We start from the raw sequence: 15147 nt of genomic DNA, 5'->3' as shown, positions 1-15147 counted from the left end.
TCCAAAATGGAGCTGGGTGGCCATTGTAGATGTGGTTTCAGACATGTTCCTGCATCACTGAGAACTTGAATCTTCCGAACTGCATCCGACTCAAGGCCACCACCAGCCATTCTCAAAACAGTATTTGCTAGTAGTGGCCAGCTGCCAACTTACAGCACATCTCAACTTGGCCTAATCCTATTTCAAGCGCTCAATACCGATGCATGGCCGGTGACTACCATACTGGACAGACAAATCTAGAGGAGGCCAACTAACAAACAGGCAGCTACAACGTAAGGTCATAAGTGCAATGACAGGGCACTCCAGGGGGCCAGAAGGGGCTCATGACCCAACTGGGGGAGGAGTATAGAATTGGCAAGTTTGGGAATTCCCTAGCTGTCCAGTGGTTAGGACTCCACGCTTCCACTGCAAGGGGCATGGGCTCATCGCTGGTCGGGGAACTAAGATCCCGCAAGCTGCGCAGTGAGGCCAAAAAACTAAAAGGAAAATAATTGGAAAGTTTTCCTGGAGGTGACATCTGAGTTCAGTCTTGGAGGACAAGAGAGTTAGCCAGGCCTTGGGAACAGTGAATGCAGTTCCAAGCAGAGTGAAAAGTAGGGGCAAAAGCCAGGACAGAAAACAGCCCAACTATTCTTCTTTCAGAGTGACTAAGCATCATGTGCCCAGCCAGGGGCGATGCTGACTGGAGACAACAAGGACCAGACTGAAGAACGTGGAGTTTGTGCTGCAGGCATCACAGGAGAGTCTGCAGCTAGTCAGGGAACTATCATGTGAGGGCGTCACAGGGATTCCGGTGGAACTGGCAGCCTGAAGGGGTGCCTCACCCAGCCTGGGAGCCCGAGGTAGGCAGGAGTCAGAGGTTGCTTTCTGGAGGAAATAAGGCCTGAAAAAATGGCCAGGATCCCCCAGGAAAGGTTACTCTGGGCAGCAAGACCAGCCTAAGACCTGGCGCCTGGAGAAATGAAAGTCTGAGTGTTTCAATGGGGGTGTGACACCCGTTGTGTGTCTCAAATGATGAGAGAGGAGGCTGGAGAGCTTGGCGGGCACTACAACATGCAAGGCTTCCAACTCCAGGCAGAGGCGTTGGGAATTCTGTCTTGCGGTAAGCCCTCTTGCCGTGGAAGGATTTTGAGCTGGGAAAGGACAAGACTAGTTCCAAATTTTTGAAAGGTCTGTTTGCTTATGTTGGCGGGCTAGAGAGTGGAAGCTGGGGGACTATGGAACAGTCTGGTGCTGAAATCTACATGAGAAAGAACGAGGTCTGAGCTACGGAAGGGGCGGTGCGGATTGAGAAAGCCCTCCAAAATCTTGGTGTTAAGGCTCAAATGCCTGATTTTAATGCCCTCAAGAATTTCAGAGCTGCAGAAAGGAGGCAACATGCGAAAATAATACTAGCATTACTTCCCACGTGTTACATACTGTCCGTGCAAAGACATTATTATGCTAGGTACTTTCATACGTGATTTTATTTAATTTCTCTAAGAGGTTAATCCGTTCAGTTTTCAGTGAGAAAACTGAGGCGCAGAGAGGGAGTTCATTGCTCAAGGGCACGGTGGTAGCGACTAAGCGAGACGCGGAGGCCCGACACCCCACACCACGCGCCAAAACCCCCAACCCTCGACCAGAGGATCTTCCCTTTTGCATCTTTAGTTCCCACCTTCGGAGGCCAATTCCCCTCCACACACCTCCCTCCGTTCCCCCCCCCCGGGCCCCGCCCACCGTGGCCCTTCTAGCCCCGGCCAGCCTCTCTATGGTTCCCCCCACCCACCCCTCTACCCACACGCTGCCTCTCGTTTGCCTCCCACCCTGGCCCCTCTATCCACCGCCAACTTCTCCATGGTCCCCCTTCTCCCTAGTTCTCTACTTAACGTGCTCCTCCTCTAAACTCCACAATATCGGCCATCAGCGCCCCCACCCCCCCATCCCCCCACCCCGCGCCCATCAGATCCGTCCTCTGAGCTGCCTCTCTGGAAACGGCTGTCAATGGGGAAGTGCTTTTAGGGAAGGCCCTGCAAAGGAGGGACCCCGCACTTCTAAGGGGTGACCCTGCGCTAAAGCGGCCCATTTCAGGCCCTCTGCGAAAATGCTCTGGCTGGAAACACGAGGCCCAGAGAGGAAGGATCCAATATGCGCTTGGGCCCACCTCTAATAAGTGGGATCCCAAAAGGATCACTCTCTATAGGAGTTTCCTGTCTCTCCTTTAATTTTTGTTCCGACAGTGTCAGAGACAGACAAGGAAATCGGGAAATGCCCACCTCCTTACACAGACTGCGGAAAATGAGTCCAAGAATGGGGAAGGAACTGGCTCAAAACTAGTCAACCAGGAACCAAATGGGAATCAAGCCAGGGTCTCCTGGTTCCCAGTTCCCAGAACCTCAGTGGTTTTTCTGTTTTAAAATAGGTGAAGTAGATAGTAACAGCAAGGCTCCTGAAAGAGGCATGCAGGACCATCACATCCAGGTTTCAGTCTGATTCCCAACCCGATCTACAAGGATTCTCCTTAACACATAGCAAAGCAGATGTAATTCTTTCCTTCAAAAGTAATTAAGCATAACTGCAGAGGTGGATTCACCATGAAGCTAATGAACCTTAAGCTTCCAAGGCTTCTCACTTGCACAAGGCTTTCCCTGGGTAGTGAGTGTTGACAATTCAAAGAGTACTTAAGATTAGTCACTGCTTAAAAAAAACACAAAAAACTTGCACCTGAATGTCCAGCGACAGATGAATGGCTAAAGAAGATGGGCCATGTATATACAACGGAATATTACTCAGCCATAAAAAAGAATGAAATAATGCCATTTGCAGCAACATAGATGGACCTAGAGATTATCATATTAAATGAAGTAAGTTAGACAGAGAAAGACAAATATCATATGATATCACTTATATGTGGAATCTAAAATATGATACATATGAACTTATATACAAAACAGAAAAAGACCCCACAGACATAGAAAACAAGCTTATGGTTACCAAAGGGGAAAGGTGTGGTGGGGAGGGATAAATTAGGAGCTTGGGATCAACATATACACACTACTATATATAAAATAGATAACCAACAAGGACCTACTGTATAGCACAGGGAACTCTACTCATTATTGTGTAATAACCTATAAGGGAAAAGAATCTGAAAAAGAATATATATATATATCTATATCTATATCTCCAAATCACTGTGCTGTACAACTGAAACTAACACAACACTGTAAATCAATTATGCTTCAACTTAAACAGTTTTTTAAAGGATAAATAACATATTTTAAAAAAAACTTGCAACACTCTGCAACCTTAAATTCACAGGTGAAGGAAACTTGCTTAGAATTTTCCCAAACTTGACAACAATACTAAAATAACTGTGAATCTGAAATTAAAGTCTCTTAAGTTAATAGTAAAGAAATGTTTTGATCAATCACATTATAGATCAGATAATCTTACTATTCTCTCTACAGAAAGTATTATAATATTGTTGTAATATAAAAAGCCAATCAAAGAAAATAGAGGGAAAGCATTATAGAGCTAAGTCAGGTAGTAAACTAATTAAAATGCTATCTATACGATATGTGCTTTTCAATTTTGGGGGTTGTGCATGGTAATTGTCACCTTTTGAATTTTGTAATTGGCTGCAACTTATTTTCTCATGCTAAATAAATGTTGTCTTGTATACCTTTTTTTTGTATTTTAATTTTTGTATTTCTAAGCTGTACAAGCTTCACACCCTACAAAACCTGGATCTGACTCTGCTCTGACACTCACTGTGTTCTCAGTAAACACTAGTGGGACTTCCCTGGTGGCACAGCGGTTAAGAATCCGCCTGCCAATGGAGGGGAAATGGGTTTGAGCCCTGGTCCGGTAAGATCCCACATGCCGTGGAGCAACTAAGCCTCTGCACCACAACTACTGAGCCTGCGCTCTAGAGCCCGCGAGCCACAACTACTGAAGCCCGCACGCCTAGAGCCCGTGCTCCGCAACAAGAGAAGCCACCGCAATGAGAAGCCCGCGCACCACAACAAAGAGTAGCCCCCGCTGGCCACAACAAAGATCGTGCGCAGCAACAGAGACTCAACACAGACAAAAATAAAAATCAATTAATTAATTAATTTTTTTTAAAAAGAAATGTTTGTTGAATGAGTGAACACATATACCATTTTAAAATAAATAAATAAACACACACTAGTTATTATTGTCAGTATTATTGTAATCTGCAGACCCAATAGGAAGGCTTGAGGATGATAACAATTTAAGGATGACTGTTGGCTTAGGACTTCAGACAGCCATAGTCACCATATTCTTATTCATCCACACACTTATGTATTGATTCATTAATTCAGTACATGGCTACTGAATACCTGTATTCAGTACTGAATGCCCAGACACGAGTGTGGGTGCTGGAGACGCAACAGGAAATTATACAGACGTGGTCTCTGCCTTCGGGGAGCTTACAGTCTGATAAGAATTGTCCATGGGATTGATTTGACGTTTTCAAAAATCAGATTTAAAAAATCGTCTATAAGCTCTCTCCACCCCACATTTTATTATGAAAATTTTCTTTTTCTTTCTTAATCTTTTGGCCACACTGCACAGCATGTGGGATCTTAGTTCCCTGACCAGGGAATTGAACCCCGGGCCCCCTGCATTGGCAGTGCAGAGTCTTAACTGCTGGACCACCAGGGAAGTCTCAGAAATTTTCAACCACAGAGAAAAGTTGAAAGAATCGCATAGTGAACATGCATACACCTATTATATAGGCTTATAACTTTTAAATATCACTTAGAGGTTGATCCTAAAAGATCATCATGTTCAGCTGATTCTTTTTTTTTTTTTTAAGATTTAATTTTATTTATTTTTTGGCTGCACTAGGTCTTCATTGCTGTGCATAGGCTTTTCTCTAGTTGCGGCGAGCGGGGGCTTCTCTTGTTGTGGAGCACAGGCTCTAGGCGCGCAGGCTTCAGTAGTTGTGGTGCGCAGGCTCAGTAGTTGTGGCTCACAGGCTCTAGAGCACAGGCTCAGTAGTTGTGGTGCACGGGCTCAGTAGTTGTGGCTCACAGGCTCAGTAGTTGTGGCACATGGGCTCAGTAGTTGTGGCACATGGGCTCAGTAGTTGTGGCACATGGGCTCAGTAGCTGTGGCGCACAGGCTCAGTAGTTGTGGCATGTGGGCTCAGTAGTTGTGGCGCGTGGGCTCAGTAGTTGTGGCGCGCGGGCTCTAGAGCACAGGCTCAGTAGTTGTGGTGCACGGGCTTAGTTGCTCCGCGGCATGTGGAATCTTCCCGGACCAGGGCTCAAACCCACGTCCCCTGCATTGGCAGGCGGATTCTTATCCACTGTGCCACCAGCGAAGCCCCTCAGCTGATTCTTTTTTTCAGTACAGCTTTACTGAGATCTAACTCACATGCCATATAATTCACCCATTTAAAGTGTACAATTCGTCGCAGGTATGTGCAGGGTCCCCACAGTCAACCTTAGAACGTTGCGTCCCCTCGGAAGGAAACCCTGTGCCCTTCAGCTGTCACTTTCTTACTCCCTCAATTCCACTCCGGCTCCCACCGCTTATCTAAGGAGCCGCTTATCTACTTTCTGTCTCTATAGATTTCCCTGTTCTGGACACCTCATATGAATGGGATAATAAACTGTGATCTTTTGTGTCAGCTTCACTCACTATTTAAAAAAATTGAAGCACAGTTGATTTACAATGTTATGCCAGTTTCAGGTGTATAGCATGGTGATTCAGGATTTTTACAGATTATACTCCATTAAGTTATTACACAATAATGGCTATATTTTCCTGTGCTGTACAATATATCCTTGTTGCTTATCTATTTTATAAATAGTTTGTATCTCTTAATCCCACACCCTTATCTTGCCCCTCTCTTAATAAACTTAAAAGCTTTTACACAGCAAAGGAAAACCATCAACAAAACAAAAAGACAACCTATAGAATGGGAGAAAATATTTGCAAATGATTTGGCCAACAGGCATTAATATCCAAAATATATAAACAGCTTATACAACTCAATATCAAAAAACTAAACAACCCGATCAGAAAATGGGCAGAAGACCTGAATAGACATTTTTCCAAAGAAGACGTACAGATGGATAACAGGCACATGAAAAGATGTTCAACATGGCTAATTATTAGAGAAATGCAAGTCAAAGTGATGAGATATCATCTCCCACCTGTCAGAATGGCTATCACCAAAAAAATTTACAAATAACAAATGATGAGTATGGTAATAATGGTGGAGAAAAAGGAAACCTTCTACATTGTTGGTGGGAATGTAAACTGGTGCAGTCACTATGGAAAACAGTACCAAGGTTCTTCATAAAACTAAAAATAGAACTACCATATGATCCAGCAATTCCACTATTGGATATATATCCAGAAAATAAACAAAAGCACTAATTCTAAAAGATACATGCACCCTAATGTTCATAGCAACACTATTTACAATAGCCAAGACATGGAAGCAACCTAAGCGTCCATCAACAGACAAAAGGATAAAGAAGATGCGGTATATATACACAATGGAATACTACTCAGCCATAAAAAAATGAAATTCTGTCATTTGCAGAAACATGGCTGGACCTAGAGAATATTATGCTTAGTGAAATAAGTCAGAGAAAGACAAATGCTGTATGATATCACTTATATGTGGAATATAAAAAATAAAACAAATGAATGTATATAGCAAAATACAAACAGACTCAGAGATATAGAAAACAAGCTAGTGGTTACCAGTGGGGAAAGGGAAGGGGGGAGGGGCTTCTTCTCTGATCATAATACTTTCAAGGTTCATCCATGTTGTAGCATGTATCAGTACTTCATTCCTTTTTGTGGCCAAATAATATTTCATTTTATGGATATATACCACATTTTGTTTATCCATTCCTCAGTCGATGACATTTGGGTTGGTATAAACAATGCTGCTATAAGCATTTGTTTACAAGGTTTTGTGTGGACATATATTTTCATGTCTCTTGGGTACACACCTATGAGTGGAATTGCTAGGTCATATGGTAACTCTATCAGTCAATTCATTTAAAAGACAGGAGATCCAAGTCCAGAGAGGAGAGATGACGTGCTCAAGGCAGGGACAGAAAGAAGTAAGGCTAACACCCACCCCATCCCCCATCTTCTGATTCCAAGTTCAAGACCCTTACTGCCATTTTTTTAGTGGTTCCATGTAGCCAGACTTGTAGCCTCAGGTCATGCAACAGACTGTTAGTGTAGTGCCAGCCCCTGAGGGTAACAGACAAGAGGGGAAAAGGCAAGGAATCCACATTTACTGAGCACCATCTGGTTCCCAGAATTACGCTAGACTGTAGCACTCTCAAAGTGAGAAAGGACATCACTTGCCCAAAATTGTATAGCAAGTGGATAGACGGATCTGGATCCAGGTGCATCTGACTTCAAAGCTTATGGTCATTCCACTGAACTATGCCCTCCTCTTCAAATATTTCATATTCTCAGTATTAATATTCCCAATATCTCAATGTCCTATATCCATTAATTCAGTTATTCATTCACTCATCTGTTCATTCATTCACCAAACATTCACTGAGGTATTTATATGCCTCCTCTCTGCGGATGCAGAGATGAAACTGACTCTGCCCCCAAAGAAGGGAGAACAGAGGATGAGTTTCATGCGCTAAACCCTGTGCCGTGAATGATCTCATTTAATAAAGAGAATCTCAGTGGAATACCATTTCACACAAGTCAGACTGGCAAAAATTTAAGTTTGACAAGTATTGTTAAAGATGTCAAGTAAGGGGATTGCCCATTCATTGGTGGTGGATGTGTAAATTGGTAACAATTGTAGCTAAAACATGGTGCCAACTTTGTGCCATAAAACACTTCACGTGTAATGACTCATTTCATCCTCATAGCACCTAACACTTAAGTGTGTTGAGTAAATACTATTATAATTTTTGTTCTGCAGATGAGGCAAAGGAGAAGGCTGACTTTCTATTAGACACAGCAGGTACATACAATGCCTAAGGCCCAGTACATTCTTAGGAGCCCAGGAAAAACATTTTAATTTTGAAATCAGAAGAAAAAAGAATATAATCCAGCCTAGCTTATGTTTGTCTTTATACCAACACAGATATAACATACAAGTTTAAATATACTTTTTGGAATGATGGAGCCCACAAAGGCACAAATGCCAGGGCCCAGGAAAGCACTGGAGACCGTGAGTGGTTAAAGAACTTACCCAAGAGGGACTTCCCTGGTGGCACAGTGGTTAAGAATCCGCCTGCCAACACAGGGGACAGGGGTTTGATCCCTGGTCCGGGAAGATCCCACATGCTGCGGAGCAACTAAGCCTGTGCGCCACAACTACTGACCTTATGCTCTAGAATCCAAGAGCCACAACTACTGAGCCCATGTGCCACAACTACTGAAGCCTGCACGCCTAGAGCCCGTGCTCCGCAACAAGAGAAGCCACTGCAATGAGAAGCCTGCGCATCGCAACGAACAGTAGCCCCCACTCGATGCAACTAGGGAAAGCCCGTGCGCAGCAACAAAGACCCAACGCGGTGCTCGCTTCGGCAGCACATATACTAAAATTGGAATGATACAGAGAAGATTAGCATGGCCCCTGCGCAAGGATGACACGCAAATTCGTGAAGCGTTCCATACTTTTGGAAAACATGGGCAGAACACTCTATGACATAAATCACAGCAAGATCCTTTTTGACCCACCTCCTAGAGAAATGGAAATAAAAACAAAAATAAACAAATGGGACCTAATGAAACTTCAAAGCTTTTGCACAGCAAAGGAAACCATAAACAAGACAAAAAGACAACCCTCAGAATGGGAGAAAATATTTGCAAATGAAGCAACTGACAAAGGATTAATCTCCAAAATTTACAAGCAGCTCATGCAACTCAATACCAAAAAAACAAACAACCCAATCCAAAAATGGGCAGAAGACCTAAATAGACATTTCTCCAAAGAAGATATACGGATTGCCAACAAACACATGAAAGAATGCTCAACATCATTAATCATTAGAGAAATGCAAATCAAAACTACAATGAGATATCATCTCACACCAGTCAAAATGGCCATCATCAAAAAAATCTACAAACAATAAATGCTGGAGAGGGTGTGGAGAAAAGGGAACCCTCTTGCACTGTTGGTGGGAATGTAAGTTAATGCAGCCACTATGGAGAACAGTATGGAGGTTCCTCAAAACACTAAAAATAGAATTACCATATGATCCAGCAATCCCACTCCTGGGCATATATCCAGAGAAAACTCAAATTCGAAAAGATGTATGCACCCCTATGTTCATAGCAGCACTATTTACAATAGTCAAGACATGGAAGCAACCTAAACGTCCATCGACAGATGATGGGATTAAGAAGTTGTGAGAGGGCTTTCCTGGTGGCACAGTGGTTGAGGATCGGCCTGCTAATGCAGGGGACACGGGTTCGAGCCCTAGTCTGGGAAGATCCCACATGCCACAGAGCAACTAGGCCCGTGAGCCACAACTACTGAGCCTGCGCGTCTGGAGCCTGTGCTCCGCAACAAGAGAGGCCGCGATAGTGAGAGGCCCGCGCACCGCGATGAAGAGTGGCCCCCGCTTGCCACAACTAGAGAAAGCCCTCGCACAGAAACGAAGACCCAACACAGCCAAAAATAAATAAATAAATAAATATTTTTAAAAAAAGAAAACTTTAAAAAAAAAAGTTGTGATATATATATATATTTCATTCTTTTTTATGGCTGAGTAGTATTCCATCACATATATATCCATCATATATCCATCATATATTCCATCATATATCTATGATGCAATACTGTTCAGCCATAAAAAAGAATGAAATAAGGCCATTTGCAGCAACATGGATGGACCTAGAGATGATCATATTAAGTGAAGTAAGTCAGAGAAACACAAACATTATACAGTATCACTTACGTGAGGAATCTTAAAAATAGTACAAATGAACTTATTTACAAAAGAGGAACAGACTCACAGACATAGAAAACAAACTTCTGGTTACCATAGGGGAAAGGGAGGAGGGATAACTTGGGAGTATGGGGTCAGCAGATGCACAGTACTATAGATAAAATAGATAACCGGCAGTGCGCTGGCCACGCATGTGTCTCTCGCTTCCACGGCGCTTGGACAGAACAGACCCAGGGGCGCCCCTTCCTCCAGACTCTGACCACCCTCCAAGCTCTTCTCCAGTCACAACCTTGAACCACCCACTCAGCTCTCCTCGGCCTCCGGGACCAGCCCACACCATTTTCTGAGTTTAGCTCCGTACTGCCGACCAACCATGAGCTCCCAGATTCGTCACCGTTACTCCGCCGGGTGCAGGCCGCCGTCACCCGCCTGGTAACGCGCATCTGCCGCTCTCCCACACCTACCCGTCTCTGCGCTTCTCTTTCCACCCGACGCAGCGGCTCGCGAGGGCGTGAGACATCTTTTGGCGAACTGGCCGAGGAGAAGCCGGAGGGCCCGAGCTCACCGGAGAAGGCAGAAGCAGCGCTGTGGCCGCGCCCGCTTCCAAGACGTGCCCAAGCCGTCCCAGGAGCAGTGGGTGAAGCCCAGGCCGCCACGGAAGCCGCCCGGCTGACGGAGAAGAACCCGCACCAGGCCCTGTGGCTCCGCAGGCCCGGGGTTCTCCCCGCGCAGACCCCACCTCTGGACTTCCTGGAGCCACTTCCTGGATGAGCAGGTGAAACTCATCCAGGAGATGGGCGACCACCTGACCAACCTCCGCAGGCTGCCCGGCCCCCAGGCTGCGCTGGGCGAGCGTCTCTCCCAAAGGCTCAGCCTCAAGCACCACTAGGAGCCCCCGGAGCCCAGCGGCCTGTGAGGAGCCCCTCTGGGGTCAGGGCTCCTTCCTGAAGCCTCTCTCTGCAGCCACTGGGCAGCTTGTTAACCACCCTGGAGCCCTCTCCAAGCCTTGGGCCAAAGGGAAACAGGAAAGCTTTCTGCAGCAAAAAAAAAAAAAAAAAAGAATCGGAGCCCAAACTGGGCTGTTCCTAGGCCCCACCCTGCAGCCTCAACTTTCTGTCCTGGCACGAGTGTCACTCTCTGTCCTTGGGTTTGGCCCGAGGCGAGGCAGAGTGCGTGGGGTCTGCTGAGACCCAGATGTGGTCTGGAAGGTCCCAGAGCCTGCTGTCTCCTGGGCCCCATCCTGCAGGGAGAGCAGCGTGAGGCCCTGGGGGGCTGTTCCTCTTTCTGAGCGGCTGCTATGAAGGGACCAGTAACGTGCAACACAGATCCTGCCCCTCGTCACCCCCCGTGCATCTGTCTGTCCTGCTGCCTCTGTGGACTCTGTAAGCCACCAGCACGGCTGGGGACCATGGGAGGCACAGCCACGACCCTGACCCTCACTGCCCTTCTCTGCCTCGGTGGGCTTTGGGGAAGGGAGGGGGAAGGGGCCCCTCTCCTCCCAGGTCTGAAGCTGAGAGACCCCAGGTCTAAGAAGGCTCAGCGGGGGCAGAACTTGGTGGGGGAGGAAGGGTGTGCTCAGCCCCAGATCTGACCCCAGCGCTCAGGGCCCAGACCAGGCCTGGAGCATGTGTGTGTGCTGGAGGATGGGCGCTCACAGGGAACTCTCTCCCAGGGCTGTGCCCGGACCCATGGGAGCAGGTCCCGGCAGGTGAGCCCCCCCAAGACCTGCTTCAATCCCACAAGCCCCTGGTCATCTGGGGGGAGCACAGCAGGTCTGGGATGATGGTGACCAGTCTGGAAGGGGTCTGGGGGTGACAGCTGGGGAAACTGAGGGGAGAAAGGCACCCCTGACACTTCGGGTCTGATTCCTTTCCAGGAATCCACCCGAAACCCTCCATCTGGGCTGACCTAGGCCCCATGGTCACCAAGGGAAGCCCTGTGACCATGTGGTGTCCGGGGTCTCTGAGGGCAGATGTCTACCGTCTGTATAGAGAGAGGCCCTCTGGACTCTGGGAGGCTAAGGCCCCACGGGACTCCAGTAACAAGGCCAGTTTCCCCTTTGAATCCTCGAGCTCAAGCCCTGCAGGGCGGTATCAGTGTGTCTCTCGCAGCAGGAAAGACAGGTAGAGCGGAGTGACCCCCTGCCCCTGGTGGAGACAGGCGGGAGGGAGGACCCGGGTCCCCTCCCACTGCGGCGGCGTCCTCACAGGCAGAGGGAGCAGAGTGTGGGCGCCGGGGGACGGACGTCTCCCCTCGCAGCCCACACCTGCGGTGAGCGGGGTGACGCTCCCCCTTTAACCCAGCCCCTCCCCCTCCCTCAGGGGTGCACAGAGCCCCCCCTCTCAGCCCAGCCACGCCCTGTGGTGGCCTCAGGAGGGAGCGTGTCCCTGGCACGCAGCTCACAGTCTGCAGCGGGCACTTTGCACCTGCTGACGGAGGGAGGTGCTGACCCGCCCGACACAGGACATCGAGGACCCATGGGAGGGGACAGGCCGTGTGCCCTGTGGGCCCCGTGAACTCCTCCCGTGGGGGGACCTGCGGATGCTATGATTCTCCCAGCTCCCTCCGCATGTGTGGTCACACCCCAGTGACCCTCTGCATCGCCAGGTCACAGGTGAGGGCCCCCAGCCCCATCGTTTCCTGGACCCCTGACCTGAGCCCTGTGCCCAGTGAGCCCTGGGGTGATGGGGGTCAGTGATACTGCCCTCCTGGGGCAGAACCACTAGCGAGAGGCTTGGGAGGGCCAGGGAGAGCTCTCACTGCAGCCCCAGTGAGCAGTGTGGGGTGAGCGTCCCCCTCGGTGCCACTGCCCCTCTCTGCAGGCGTGTACAGGGAGCCCTCCCTCTCAGCCCAGCCGGGACCTTCAGTGCCCTGGGGAGAGAACACGACCCTGCAGCGTGGCTCTGAGATCTGGTCCGATCCCCTCCATCTGTCCAAGGAGGGGTCACTCACTCCTCCCCAGAACCTTCGTCTGCAGGACACGGCTCCACCCTTTCAGGCCAGCTTCACCTTGAGTGCTGTGACCTCAGCCCACAGTGGGACCTACACGTGCTACAGCTCACTCAGCACCTCCCCCTCCCTGATGTCACAGCCCAGCGACCCCTGGAGCTCCTGCTCTCAGGTAAGGAGCCCCCTCCCCATATCCATTGAGGAGCCAGACCCTCGGCTCACAGCCCTGTCCCAGGAGAGCTCTGAGCTGGAGGAGGAGAAGAGAGACACAGGGACGCCAGCCACAGGTGGCCCCACCCCACGGAGGGACGGACAGTACAGGGGGAGCCCCTGTCCCTCTACTCCACTCACCCCACCGCAGGGTCCAGGCCGTGCTAGGTGTGTGCAGAAGGGAGGCGGAAGGGCGGAACTTTGAGGGAAGACACGGAGCTGAGAACAACATGGAGATGCAGACACGCCACACCCTCCCTCTGTCCTTGTTCCAGGCAGCACTGGGGCTGCAGACTCTCACCCACAGGCACAAGCGCCACGTCTGCTGGGTAACAGCGTCCTCTTAGCCTAGAGGAGACACCGTCTCCCCAGTCCTGGGCTGAGCTTCTGTTAGCCCTTCCCCACTAAACCTTTACAGAAGGGTCGCTTCCCACCGGACCTGGGGGTGGGAGTGGAGATGAAGGAAGGGGGCTTCATGTCTCAGGTATAACTGAGGTCACTGGTGCCTATTGGGTGGTCATAGTGAGGAGAAATGCATGAAGGGAAGATGCCCAGCTGAGAGAGGAGGAAAAAGCAGGTGCCCTCCTCGCCTCTGTCTGGGTGCTGATTTCTAGGAGCCCTTAGAGTCACCACGGCACCTATGGAATCAGCCCCACGATATGAAGGGCAGAGTGAAGGTGGCCTCTCATTTTCACGTCAAGGAGGTGGTGGGATTCACTGGACAGCTACATGTAAGTCATCAAATTAGAACACTCTCTCACACCATATACAAAAAAGACTCAAAATGGTTTAAAGACCTAAATGTAAGACATGACACTATAGGGCTTCCCTGGTGGTGCAGTGGTTAAGAATCTGCCTGCCAACGCAGGGGACACGGGTTCGAGCCCTGGTCTGGGAAGATCCCACATGCCGTGGAGCAACTAAGCCCGTTCACCACAACTACTGAGCCCGTGCTCTAGAGCCCGCAAGCCACAACTACTGAGCTCACGAGCCACAACTACTTAAGCCCACGCACCTAGAGCCTGTGCTCCACAACAAGAGAAGCCACTGCAATGAGAAGCCCGCGCACCGCAATGAAGAGTAGCCCCTGCTCACCGCAACTAGAGAAAGCCCGCGCACAGCAATGAAGACCCAGCATAGCCAAAAATAAATAAATTAAATAAGTTAATTTAAAAAAAAGATAACAGGTGTTGGCAAAACTGTGGAGAAAAGAGAACCCTATGCATTGTTGGTGGGAACGCAAATCGCTGCAGCCACTGTGGAAAAGAGTATGCAGTTTCCTCAAAAAATTAAAAATAGAACTACCTACCATAACATCCAGCAATTCCACTTCCGGGTATATATCCAAAGCAGATGAAACCGGGACCTCAGAGAGATATCTGCACTCCTATGTTCACTGCAGCATTATTCACATTAGCCAGGATATGGATACAACCTCAATGCCTGTCGAAAGATGAAGAGATAAAGAAAACGTGAGATACGCGCATGCACGCACACACACACACTGGAATATTATTCAGCCTTTAAAAAGAAGGGAATCCTTCCGTTTGGGAAACGTGGATGAAGCTGGAGGACATTATGTGAAGTAAAATAAGCCAGACACAGAAAGACAAATACAGCCCGAGCGCACTTCCCTGGGGGATCTAAAATAGTCAGACTCAAAGAAACACAGGAGAATGGTAGTTGCCAGAGGCTGGGAAAGGGGTCAGTGGGGAGATGCTGGTCACGGGGAACAACGTTTCAGTTACGCAGTCGAGTAACGTCTGGAGATGTGATGTACAGTGATGCGACTAGAGTTCACAATATTCCATTGTAGACTTGAAATTTGCTTACAGGATAGACCTTAAGTGTTCTCACCACACACACACTCACACACAAATGTTCAGTATGTGAGGTCATGGATATGTTAATTAGCTTAATTGTGGTGATTATTTCACAAGGTAAGTGTATATAAAAACATCAAGTGGGACTTCTCTGGTGGTCCGGTGGTTAAGAATCCACCTTCCAATGCTTGGGACGCAGGTTGGATCCCTGGTCAGGGAACTAAGATCCCACATGCCACGGGGCAACTAAG

The 15147-nt window shown here is 48.4% G+C and overlaps 1 non-coding gene and 1 pseudogene across 1 annotated transcript; both read left to right on the top strand.

Annotated features, from left to right (window-relative positions):
- Positions 1 to 8534: 8534 nt before the first annotated feature.
- Positions 8535 to 8641, top strand: LOC137753996 (U6 spliceosomal RNA). Its single transcript, XR_011071676.1, has one exon. It is a non-coding gene; the product is annotated as a U6 spliceosomal RNA (small nuclear RNA).
- A 2066-nt stretch (positions 8642 to 10707) lies between these two features.
- LOC137752510 (leukocyte immunoglobulin-like receptor subfamily A member 1) lies at positions 10708 to 13563 on the top strand (annotated as a pseudogene).
- Positions 13564 to 15147: the final 1584 nt, after the last annotated feature.

This window comes from Eschrichtius robustus, chromosome 19 (assembly GCF_028021215.1).
Source record: "Eschrichtius robustus isolate mEscRob2 chromosome 19, mEscRob2.pri, whole genome shotgun sequence".
NCBI lineage: Eukaryota > Metazoa > Chordata > Mammalia > Artiodactyla > Eschrichtiidae > Eschrichtius > Eschrichtius robustus.
The sequence above is the reverse complement of the archived record's forward strand: the minus strand, read 5'-3'. Positions and strand labels throughout refer to the sequence as shown.